At 35.0% G+C, this 13,667-nt stretch overlaps 1 protein-coding gene across 6 annotated transcripts in view; it reads left to right on the top strand.

The window, feature by feature from the left end:
* The window catches only part of ADGRL2 (adhesion G protein-coupled receptor L2), a 206,916-nt gene that overhangs the window by 125,040 nt on the left and 68,209 nt on the right, over positions 1–13,667 (top strand). The window lies entirely within an intron of this gene.

Here is a 13,667-nt window from a genome sequence, read left to right as displayed (position 1 = left end):
TGTTATCATTAAGCAAGCTTATGCAGAAACAGTGACAATTTTATTTGAATTTCTTGCCATTCTTAACCAGAACTCTTTGAAGTAGATCAGTAGCTACTCTGAAGTGGCTTTTTGAAGGACATGCCTTTATAGTGTTATTTATTAAATTTATATCCATTTTAATCCATTTTTTCTCCAGGAACTCAAAGTAGCTTACATGATTTGTCCCAGTCCTTTTTATTCTCTCAACAACTCTGTAAGATAGGCTAAGTTGAAATATGGCAACAGACTCAGAGCCATCTGATGAATTTCATGTGAGTGAAGGTTTGAACCAGGATCTTCACAGTCCAGGACTAATGCTTCCCTCATCATCCTTCGCTGTAATGCAATTTATCCAATAGGTTAGCTTTTGCGTCTTCCAACTTTCTACACAATGAATTAGCAATAACTCGCTTTGACTCAATAGGTTCTAATAATTATTAGTCCAAATAATTGACATTTTGTGTGAACAGTGAGATTTATTTATATTGATAATGGAAAATTCTGTGTTAGTGAAGGGGAATTACTCTATAAACAAAAGTTTGTGATAGTGTTTAGCTCAGAGTTAAAACTTGCTTTACTATAGGAAAGTAATTTATTATTTTATAAGTATTTCAACATAGATTTTTAATGATAAGTTCACTGATGGGCCATAATATTTTCTACTCAGCTGTATTATGCTCAGCTGTGGTATAGTAAAACAGTTTCTGTTTATGCTAGAGCCTTCAAATGACCAAATACCTGCTGATGAAAGACACCTGCCTTGACAGAAAATAATGGACGGATCTAGCAGTTGTATGAATTAGCAGTACATTAATAAAAAAAAAATGCTTTGAAAAATAAGAGCTTTAAATTGCAGGTTGGATTCTGTGCCAAACCTCAAGGCTCCTGAGGGACTATATTGGTTCCATAGCAAATCTAATTCCTCTCTTCCCTTCACCCTTCCATTCATCGCAGCTGCTGAATTTTGAAATTGAGACTAGTACTTTCAGTTTAGAATGAACACTTAAAGAAATTGCTATTACCATCACCACCATCCTCTTGCTGGTTCATTTCAGCTTATCAAAACACATCCTTCTTTCCCTAACAGTCCTACTGGACCTCAGATTCATGATTTATGTTATTTGATATTTATTATACAAAATGAACAGACAGCACCAGCATGCAATAATTGTGCATAGTAGTGCAAAACCCCATCATGGCATAGCTAATTATATTACAGCTCTGGTTGGTGCAGTGATGAAAAGTGATTTTAGGGTTCCTGTAGTAAGGACAGCTGAGCCATTTAGCTTACTCCCTTTCCTAAAGAGACCTCTAGTATGCCATAATGGCTGCTGAATAGGATGTATAACCACAATTATTTTCATTCAAATACAGTTTAAATATTAAAGACAATTTACACTTGTAACTGACCGAGAATATTAGCATCAAAAATTTATAATTAACTGCAATGGTTATCATGAAGCAGAGTTAGCCAAATAACCACGAGGTCAAATTGCTCTGGAGTTTCCATTGCAGTACTTTATATATTATATGGTGGTTGTGGAATTAAAAGTAATGTGTTACCTATGTGAAGTAATTAAAGCTGCCTGTTACAGTTCATTGCCTTATAGGAAACTTATGGAAAATCACATAATAGATAGAACTGATACACTAAAGAAACAAGTGAAGATGTTAAGTCAATAAATATCCTAAAGTAATACTTTTACAAGCTAACTTTCTATGTTCAGCTTCAAGCAACATTTTAAAAAATGGTGAAAATGAAATGCTTCTTAAGAATTACTGTAAAATTGTTTGAATTCAGTGCTAGCCTACATTCAATGTTGCTGCTAGTGCTGTCTGTTCTGAGTGTGCCTATGATGCTGTTATGCATGTAGAAAAAGGAATAGGTTTGTGCCACAACCCTGCCTTCATCGGTGTGACCCTGTTTCGCCTCCCACAAATGGGTGGGTGAGTGGGTAGATAATACTGTATAGATGTGTGTATGTATATTTCTATATATGCCATTGTTTTCTGATAATAATAAGCACCTGTAGTACTTGTCGTTTAAAAAGTCCTATCCTGGCCTTTTGAATTCTATTAACCCTTTGCAGTAAATTTTGAGAAAATATCTTTAAAATATGAACTATACATTCTTGCAGCCCATCTGGTGTTGAATTAGTCAGTTCTGATGACATTTTGCGCTACAAAAATTGCTGAAATGCAAAATAGTAAAAGTAAATGTAAGAACAATAGCATGTTTCTGTGGTTCTGTTTTTCATTAATGAAATCGTAATTGCCAAAGAGGTTTGCCAACATTACTCAAAAAGCCTAAGTAATTCCAGGCTTATATCCTTCTCTTAAAATACAGAATTTATTCAGTACCAGAGAACAAAAAGGGGTCTTCAATTTTTCTGCACAGGAATTTCATATTTGAATATGTTTGTGTATGTGCATTTCTGTTGAAAAAGAACAGGAATTAAAATAAACTCAGGCTGCCTTCCTGTTGCTTAGAAAAACATTGCTGGTGTTATACATTATTTAACATACGTACCCTGTTTATATCAGTGACATAAGAGTGTGTGCTAGTTTTTCATAAGAGGACGGTTTTTTGCCGCTTCATAGAACACTACCTTGTGCTCTCAGGCCTGTGCATGGTGTTAGTGGATATTTAAAGCATTTCTGCTTAACATTTTATAGGTCATGATCAACTGAACTCATAAAGCAAGTTACTTCTATGGAGCTAATGTGGTTTAAGAGTAATGTAGACTAAATGCTTTATTCAGAGTAATAGTTTTACCTTGCTACTGAAATATGAATTGGGTATTTCTTTAAAATGTAAGCTCTCAATGTCAATTTTATATGATAGCATTGCAGTGCTGCTGCACTATTGTACAGATCTGTTATTTTCTTGAAGTTCTTGTCTCCCTTTTAAAATAATACCATAGGAGCAGAAGCTCTTTGCATTCCCAGTTTATACAGAAAGAAGACATTAAACAACATTCCAGTTTAATAGGCAGTACAGTTGAAAGATTGCCAACTAATACAGACAGATGTCTCTTCAAACCCCTTCAACATATAGAAGCTAAGAATGAAAGCAAGGAAATGGAAGTATGTTGGGGCAAAGCCAAAGGTGTGTCCCCTTATAATTTAATCTCTTGGCTCCTCTTTACATTGATAATACAGGAAGAGGGCTATTGTTCTCCATGAAGCTATTCTTGGGAGTTCCAGTAAATGTCTTCAGACATTTGTCAGTATAAGCGGAGAAGAGCTGTGGAAGTGGCCTCCGATTGTCAGAGTTTGACTGCATTTGGCTGAATGTAGTGCAGTATTTCCACAACTGGGAACCCTATTTGCTCAGGAATGCCATTCTCATGTCAAATGAAATGTTCCGCTGACAGGATTGGAGGGAGCAGGGCCAGAGTTTGTGTCCTCATTTCACCTTCATGTGTTTTTGAGGAAGGCCTGGAGATATCTGCAGTAACTATGAATTAGGTGTGAGGAAATTCTTTGTATCTATTTGGGTGGGTGGGTGGATATGCCCAAACATTTCACATCACTGTAAGGTGTAATACAGCATACCCTTCTGTTATATTGTGAACCATGCCCACGTTATACTTAGTACTGTCCTTGTGGCAAGTGAGAGAAAAACTGAGTTGGGCTGTATTTCATCAAGCCAAAGACAAAAACATACTCTCAGTGTTAAAACGTCTCTCTTAGTAGGTATAAGACTTATCTTTAACCTTACTCTTCAGCACTTGTATTACTGCTTTCTTGCTGTGATTTCTAGGTAAACGAGGTAATGATGTTGAACATGTCTTTAATCTAAGCATTTTATGAGCTTTGCAAAGCTTTTGTTTCACATAAATCAAACTCTGTCCCCAAACGTACAGCTTGTTTTCAGTACTATTTATATACAGGTGACAGGGAGGCTTGCAGTTCATTTCTTTCTCTTACTTGAAACAAGCCACAACTTACCTACACACTGCAGAGAAGATGTTAACCTTTGAGTGGTGAACTCGGGGATAAAAAGATACTTCCAGATCTGTAGGTTTACTTCTCATGTCAAATATATCAGCCTTGTAAGTCCATTATTCCTTTACTTGTATCACAGATAAATGGAGAAATTCTCACTCCCTCTCTAAGTCTAACATTCCTAGATTTTATTTTATTTTTTTTCCTTTTGTGACTGAGATATAATGTAAAGTTGCCTCAGAGCATTGCCACTTTTTAAAGAACAATTTAGATAACATGCTATAAAGCGATCGGGTGCTCAGTTATGAATGCCATCAGCAATGCCTCCTCCTTTTCTTACCATTCACTTCCTGCTGTCAACCCAGCACTTATTTCAATAGGGAAGGATTTGCATCCAGTGCCTTAGTTAGGTCAGGTTAAAGCGACCCTTTTTAATTACGCAAACACAGACCCTCTTGTGGAGGAAGGCAGTTTGAAAAAGGATTAGATTATGAACATTTTCAGCTTAATTAAATATCAGCTGAGAGTGGTGAGCTGGTAGATCGCCTCATATTCTGCTTGTACTTCTAAACTTGCTTTTGATTGAAGAGGGAGAGAGTCAGTGCACAGTTTGCAGCTATGGTTTTTTTTTCCCTTTAATAAAAATGGATTGTAGCTTATGAATGAATCCTGCTGATTCTAGCAAAACATGCATAGAGCCTGTAATGCTCCCTCCTCAAAGATTATGCTTCTTTTGAAATGTAAGAGGTTGTTTTAAAAAACAAAAACAAGGAAGGGTATTCCTGAAAGTTTTGTAAATTTTCCAGGCACTAATTGTGGCCAGATACTACTGTGTTGTTGATAAATAATAATTCTTTTTCTGGTATCCAAGCTCTGTCAAGAAAAGAAAATAATAGCACTCACCCAGTGCTTCTAGCACAAACTTCAGAGATACATTTTAAGAGAGAGAGAGAGAGAGAGAGACTTTATTGATTAGTCAGTTGACCATATCAAAGCATTGGCATCAGCCACAGAAAGATGCAATAAAATGAGGTAAAGTGAGATACAGTAAAATGAGATAAAATAGACTACAGTAAGATAGAATAAAATAAAATATAGTGAGGTAAGATAAAATAAAGATAAAAGAATAAGATAAAATAGTATAAGATAAAATAGAATGCAGAGATATATAGTAAGATGAATATTAAAATTCAAAAACAGTGTGTGTTTAAGTGAATTCATTACCTTTGCATGCAACCCCTAACCCTAACCACCAGTTTGACATTTAAAGCCACAAATAGAAAGTTACTTAAAACATGCAGTCCAGAGAGTGATTTGTACTGATCTCAGATTTCAGTCTAATCAGTACAAGAAGAAAGGCAAAGCTGAGAAGACACTTACATCATTAGGAAATAACATGAAAATTAGCCATATTATGATTTTAGCTGTTTTTAACATTTTGTTTCCTATTGGAATAGGCCACAATGTTTTATAAACACAATGCAGACACTGCAGGGCACATGAAGAAATACCCTTGCAAATGGGATGGTCCCATTACACAAATATGTTAAATAGGAATTCTTTTAACAGCTAGCTTGTCCTCGACCCTAAGGTTTGTATGTTGATTCTCCATACCACTACCCCCATCCCAGATTTGAATCATTACTGACTATAATACTCTGAGAGGGTAATTAATGGCCTAGAAAAACTATTTAGGGAAATCCAGAGCTGTGAGAGTGAAAAATACCTCTCCATGGAAAGATCTTTAAGGAATAAGTAATTAGAAGTGCCAGAGGTTTGCAATGACCAATGTAAATTTGAGCGTAATTAGGAGGAGCATAGACTGAAGATCGAAGTGCTCGGTATGCACTGTTGTCCTCATATCATACTACTAATTAAATATTTAAGGGCCCCCTCCTCTTCTCTCCCCTCCCTCCCCAATGAGAGAAAAATAGCCTGCCACACAAGGATGGGTAATTTCTGCAGATAATTTACAAGTTGTGGGGGGGGGGGGGATGCCAAGGTTTTACAAGGTTATGTCTTATTATTCTCTATCTTTTATAAGGCCTGGTAACAAGTTTCTTGCTAATTTAAATCTTAACTAGGACATCCCATAGCGATTTCCCATTTCCCCTGTCAAAATGGGAAGTGATAGTATCTGTATGTGCAAACTGCAATGGGGAAACATTTTCATGAGTAATTGGCCCTAATTGACACTGGCCCCGATATATAGCAATACATTGTAATTATCCAAGGAGAACTTTCAAAACTCTAGGCATCCTATGAATGTTTAAATAAACAAGTACATACACATTTATTCACTCTGTATATATGTGATAACTGTGCCCCTACATTATGTTTTGACATGATGACCCCTTGAAATAAAGGGAGTCTCAGTGGTCTACTCTGTAAATAAATATGCTTTATTTTGCTCCTAAAATTAAGCCACTTTTATGTTGAATGTGCATTTTTGTAAACCAGAAACTTGGGCTAGATTAATAAGACTCTGGGTGACTCAAGCCTAATTTGCATTAAACTGACCCAAAGGTCTTGTAAAATGGCTCAGAATTATCAAGGCTTCTACCATATCAGAGGTTTTATTAACAAATTGTTGTTGCTATTTTTAAATTGCTTATTTTGCTAATTAAAAAAGATTAAAGGAGTTTTAGAGGCAGTTTCAAATTGTATTTAACATATATGCAAATAACATTATAGAAAAGAAAATGTGCATATTGTTAGTATTGTAAATCCTGGCTAGTAATCAGAGAATCATTTTAAAACAAAAAAGGGGGAGACCATCTTGTCACTTTAAAATGTTTAACCCTTTGTGTACATTTAAATGCTAAGATGTAGATATAAACAAATTTGGTGGCACACAGTGTTTCTTGCCAGATTTGTTCTCAGTCCTTTTTATATCAGTCATTACAATATTATAAAGATTAAATCTCCCATCCAGTAAAGGGTAGCTCCTGGCTACTTCGTAGACATACCCACATAATTTTTATTGGCAAAAATACAGAGGTTGTCATCATTGCTTTACTGGAATGTTGTTTTGAGCCCTGGTAGTTCTTGATGGTTTCCCATTTAAATACTAACCAAATTTGACTCCGCTTAGCTTTTGAAGATCAGCCCAGATTGGTTAGGTATTCTTACTGCTACAGTATATATAGTATAAGAAAGCATGTTTGAAATAAGCAATCACATTAACTAGCCATTCAGTATTTCTACAGTAGGCAGACACTACTTTTTTTCTTCCAACATCAGCAGTCCAGTTCTTACAGGATTGGTCATATTTAAAAGACTGTAAAATTTGTTGTGCCTAACTCTCCTTAATATTAGGCATAGTATCAAATACAGAGTAATAGATATCTGATAGTTTTACATTTAGAGTGGAAATTCGTGGGAGAGCTAAGCAGATTGTTTGTGGAAAATGCGCAGGGAAAGGATAAAGCTTTACACTTAGGAATTCAACTTTCCTGTTTTAGATCATAGGAAATGTCTCATTGCTTGAGAATTTCACCTTTTTAATTACTTTATTTAAGAATTTACATGCTGTCCTTCAAAACAAGAAGTTTTTCAGAGTGGCTTATAATATATTTTGAAAGCTAGTATCTAACATTTTAACTAATAAGTACAGCATAAAACCCAGAAAAACATACAAATATACAAACAGATAATTAAAATGATTACTAGGTAGCCAAGATGAGTTGAATTAAATGTTTCTATTCAAGCATAAATGGAGAATTAATATTAAAAATCCTGGAAGGATAAAAACTTTGCTCAGAGTTAAAAAGACAATAAGGTAAGTATCTGACATGCCTTATTAGAGAGAAGAGGATTGCCAATAAGAAGGCACATTTGTGGACAACCACCAGCCATAAGAGAGCATGGATCCAGAGTAGAATTTATAGAGGAACAGAGAAAGAAGTATTATTTTTTGTCTTCACACCCTAGGCTAGTTTATCTGTTTTATCTTTTTTATTTCATTTTCACTTGATTGATAGTACATAAATAATAATAAATAAGCCATTTTGTTCATATAGGAACGCATGTTTGAAATAACCATCTGTTGCGGCACCTTTCCTGTGGACATTAGGGCAAGATTTTAATGTAACCCAATATATGTGCACTTGTACTGTATTATGAGTTAGTTAGGCAGTGCCTTGGTTATTGTATTTTTAATTATATTGTTTGTAGGGGTTTTATCATGCTGTTTTTCTCTTGTGCATTGGTTGTCGGCCATCCAGAGTTGCTTGTTTAAAATGGGCATCCATATAAATTTTATAAAATAAATACATGAGTATTTATACATGTATTACATACAGACAGACAGACAGACATTCATACAGGTCTTTTAGGTTAAGCAACTAGCATCTACATGGGGTCCAGTAATGAATTCGAAGCCAGTGGCATCATGTAATTGTAACTTTTAATTGCAGCCGGTATTCTGCTGTCATATTTTGTAGTAGTGGAAATTAGATCTAGCTTGGTTAAAAAAGTGCCTTTCTTAAGTAGAAAGTCACTTTTAGAGTGATCTCTTGTTTTCTGTTGATTGCCTCATTCAGCTATTACCTAATCCCCTCTGATTCTTTCCAGTAACTATTTGTGGCACCACTGATTTAAGTGGTGTTTGCCAAAACTTCACTAACTGTGTAGGATTGTAGGATTTTGTTTACTGGATTGTGTCTTTTGGTTCTACTTGCAGAAAATTCATATGGTTGTTGCATGTCAGTATGCAATTACCAGTTCACTTTCATGTTAATTTGTTTATTGATTTTCAGAAGAACAAAAACAAAAAAGATAGTTGTATTTAGTATTTATATTACATTTTAAAATATCTGCTACAAGCATTATTTATTACATTAATTATGACAAATGGGATCATTACCAGTGCAATACCTCCTATGCCATATTAATTGCACCTCATTTAGTTTCCTAATATTATGTTTATTTAGTAATTAATAAAGTCCAACAAATCATTAGCTATTAAACATTTAAAGAAAACTGCATCTATGTTTCTCCTGCTTTATTGAAAATTGTTGGCTTTTGTACAGACCTTATTTTTTCACTGTTACTTCTCTGTGATGTTTCAAGCTACTAGTATCTGTGTGCATTTGCATAAACAAAAACATACATGTATGTACACGCAGAGCCCCAGCCACCACCAAGCACCTCATGCAGGCCCAGATTGGCTAGATTCCCTATTTTCTGGCAGATTTATTATGTCCGAAAGTCAAATTTATTAAAAGTAAAATAAAATGTAGTCATGTGTGTTTTGATGCTTGTTTTTGCAATATGCAGAAATAACTATTATTACATCTTGGAACAGGGTTGTTTCTTTTTTTCTTTTTCTTTTTTTTTAAAGAACACTATCGTTCCTTTTAAAGAGTAAAATGTCACAATCTGCCCAAATAGACTCAGACTGGAGCCCACTAGCATCTGTTGCTGTCATGTTAAATATGTAATAAAAACGATGTGTATTTGGGATAGCTGCATATTGAAGAAAATCACACACATGCACACACCACATATTAAAAATGTGTTCAGCAACAACAGTAGATTTGCAAGAAAATAATTTTTGGAAAGTACATTGCATTACAGCACAACATTGTGAGTATTGTCAGTACTATTTGAGTCTAGATGTAGACTGATGCACATTTCAGTCGCATAAACATGACTTCCATTGAGCGAAAAGGGAGGCTATGAGTCCCACAGCTTTGAAATGAAGCTGGTAGAGCTTATATCAGACTTGCGTTCCAGATGTGTTAAGACCATAGCTCTCAGAATTCCCAGCTGAAATGGATGTTGGGGATTGAGATTGTAGAATTCAACTGTCATTCAGAATTAACTTTGTATCTGTTGTCCCCAGTTTGCCTGTTCCATGTGATCTGTAACAATCCCAGTTTGTAGATTTCCAGATTCAGTCTTACTTTCAGTTAGTGCTAGTATATTACCCTTGCCGTTGTACACCAAGCTTTTCATTTTAACGCTGGAGTATTTGTTCAAGACTGTAGATTTTGCATTTTTAATCTTCCCTAGAACAGTGGTGAATAATGGCCCCTGGCAGGAGATAATGAAATTTTCTTAATTTATATTTTGAAGCGGAAGCCTCAATTGAAAATGGCATCCAATGGCCTGGAGACATAGCTCTAGTGCAAGTTTCAGGGGAGCTATAATAATAATGCAGTGCCAATGGTGATGGGAAATGATAGGACAGTGAAGAAGTAATTTAAGGAAGAAAAGGGAATGTACCAAAGCTTTATTGTAGCATATCTAATGATCTGCAGAAGATTCCCAATGGCTTTTGGAGCATGACTGGAGAAACTAATGTTATCTTGCCAAAACAGAAGTCTCTGCTTAATCGCCAGAGCAAGACCATTGATTAAAACACCTCACCCAGATAGATTGCTCCTGGAATCTCATCTCCATACTTTTCTCTTGGTAAAGTGTAATAATGAGCATACGATAATCAAAACAAGGGCAAAAGCAATTTGTTGGGAATTGTACTAGTTGAAATTACAGCAAGAATACAAACAAATTAGAATGGAAACAAAGAGCATTTTTAAAGCCAAGCACAGATGGGACAGACTTCCACAGTGATAAATGAAAAGTGGCAAATGCAGTGGAGATGCTGCACACTGCCTTTCTTCCATATTATATTATATTATATTATATTATATTATATTATATTATATTATATTATATTATATTATATTATATTATATTATATTATTTTTAGAGATTTTCCTTCACCTAAAATGTGAAGAACCAGACCTGCATTTGCACAATAATTTGAAGCTGTTAATTAGATGACAACTTTTGATTTCAAAATTTCCTCAGTATCATAAAGCTCCAGTTTGTCTGAATGTTTTAAAATGTTAAAAATATTAAATAAATGACAGAAACAAATCTATATATCTTAAGATATAACTGATATATAAAATAAATGTATTAGAAGAATCTTGGCTGTTATTTACACATTAGAATTTTTCTTGTATTCTAAGGAACTTTCAGATTTTTCTAGAGTATGCGCTAATACTTTTCAAGAACAGTTTTTATACATTGACTGTCTTTGCTTTTGCAGTGTTCACATTATAATTCCATATTTCTTCTACCCCAAGAATTCTCTGTCTATACACCCACACCTATAGCTCTAGCAGTGTTTGAAATACTGGCCTTGGAGTGCAACAATTTGGCAAAATTTAGTTACAAGCCTTCTAAAACCAATGTTTCATTTTATGATATTGTAAAATGACAGTCGACACCTTAAGTAAGAGATAACTGCTATCCTGCTTGGCTCATGCAGGATTTCAAGAATTATTTATTTATATTTACCAAGGTTTTTGTGCTGCTAAATTCCTGTAGGCTGTAGGCAGCTTACAGAAGGTCAAAACATAGGTTTGAAGACATTGGACATATAAAGCAGCAATCAGTGAGCAATAACAACACTACCCATGGGTGCAGGCTAAGCCACCATATCCCCAAGTACGTTGCTAAAAAGACACATCTTTCTGGTTCTTAAGATGTCTGATAAGGTGAAGGAGGACCAGATTCCCAGGGGTAAGCTGTTCCATAGAAATATTACAAGATACTGTATAATACACTGTTTATCTAGAGGAGGAGGAAGCTCCTACCACAGATGAATATTATATACTTCTTTACCCTGATTGTTCAGTGATTTATATCTGCCTAATAACTTTGGCAGTTATAGCGAATCATATGTCACATTATGCAGGTTTGATAAAATACAACACAGAGCATAATAAGACCTTTTTCTGCCTCCTTTTTAAAAATATATATATTTAAAAACCACTAAATAGCATACTTATTCTGGCTGTTTCAGGTAGGATGGCAAATTACAAATATTTTTTTATGATAAAGTCATAGAAAAGAAAGAAAAATATTGGAATTTCTGGGTGTTTTTCAACTAATCTTTCTCACCCATAAAATAAAGGCAATTCCCACCCTCTTGGAGTCTCATTCCTACTGTCAAAATCTGTTCCAGATGGTTGTGAGATCCAAAGGGGTGGAAGATTTTCCAGAGCAGATTTTTAGGGATCCAGGGGAAAAGAAAGAAGAGGAGGTTTTCTTCTAAGTAAAACCAATGAACAAAATCACACCACCAATTGTATAAAATAGTGTTTAAAGAAACTCACAAATACAACTCTATCAAAACTTTGAGCCAATAGAGGAATGAGTTTAAGCAATATAGTATCCTAACAAGCAATACTATTTTTATTGTTAAACTACACTTCCATTGGGACTGCCCATGAAGCCAAGCAGCTGTTCATGTAGATGTGTACAGAGATGACCCAAGAATGCTTTCCAAGCAGCCACACCAAGAGTTCCAGAGGTCGTCACTACCACAGCGCTTAAAGGAGGGGCATTTTGCTTGCACCAACTTCTTTTATAAAGCTCCCCTTTGAATGCTTTGCACAGCCTAGCCTCTTTCAACCAAATCATTTCAAGTGTAGAAAAAGAAATTCAACAGATGCTTTCAACTAGAATAGTCATGCCTTTTCTGTCTATAGGACTTGAGATATGAAGCAGTTAGTTTACATCTCTAACTACTGTTATGGAAGTACCTCCTGAAGTTATAAAGATGATGTATATGTATGCATAATTTTTTGTTACGACATTTTATAAAAATGTAACAGCTAACTATAGGTTACTACTAATGTGTTTGTAACCACTACACTACTATGTGTTTACAATCTGCTAGTTAAGGTGGACACATTTGTAAGGAAAATATGAGAGTCACAGTTGGCTTATTCTGTGAGAAACTGCTGAATACACATTGTCTGGTCTACAGCAGTAGAACTGAACCAATAGGCAGCTAACAGTGTTGTAGGAATGAGACAATCAGCCTGACATCTATCACGGATTCCCATGGTTTTTTATCTGTTCTGCAAAAAATTCTGATCTTTCCCTCTGAATGTTAAAACTAGGTTCTTTTCCAAAGCCAAATACTAAAAACAAGGGGAGATGCCTGATGTATCATTTAGTAGGAACACTCAAGTTATTCTGAACTGCTGCAGTTAGGCTGACTTTAATATTCATATTACAACATGAATTTAAAACATGGCTTGATCTTACACCTGTTTTTCAGAAGATAGATGTCAGAAACTCTCTAACATAAGACAGATCTCTTCAACTTATGCAAGGGTATTCAATAGTATGGGAAGTGCTAGTAATGCAATAGTTTGATATATGGCTGGAGTCAAAGGCTAGACTATTATTTTAAGATCTGGCTGCCTTTCCTTCAGTTTACTGACAAACAGAACTTGCCCAGGAGAGCAGCCAAGCTTCCTTTGTTTTAGTTACCAAACTCTTCATGACCTTTTATTTTGCTCCTTCCTTTGACTTCACAATGGAAGGCTAAAAGTTGTTTTGTTTAACTTAGTTTTATTCTTAGTTTTGACAAATACCAGTTCATCCATATTCAAAATTAAAGTTCAGTTTGAAACACCAAGGCTTTCGTATTGCATTTATTTACATGCTGCCAGACTTACATAAACGAAGAGCTTCTGATTAGCAGTCATTTTACAGGAAATGGATCACAGTAAAATTTTCCTTACCAAAATGTAATAATCATGGCTTGATTTCTTGTACAGATTTGTGTGCATGGGTGTGTTGAGGGAGGATATGACTTGAATGAAATGCCAATTTAGAGAGATGCCTTATATATGGACACCTTCAATCAGTTTTTCCAGTAC

Source organism: Python bivittatus, unplaced genomic scaffold (assembly GCF_059951505.1).
Source record: "Python bivittatus isolate LINGU-HERP-01145 unplaced genomic scaffold, Pbiv_v1 ctg000700_np1212, whole genome shotgun sequence".
Lineage (NCBI taxonomy): Eukaryota > Metazoa > Chordata > Lepidosauria > Squamata > Pythonidae > Python > Python bivittatus.
This window is presented reverse-complemented; position numbering and strand designations above follow the sequence as displayed.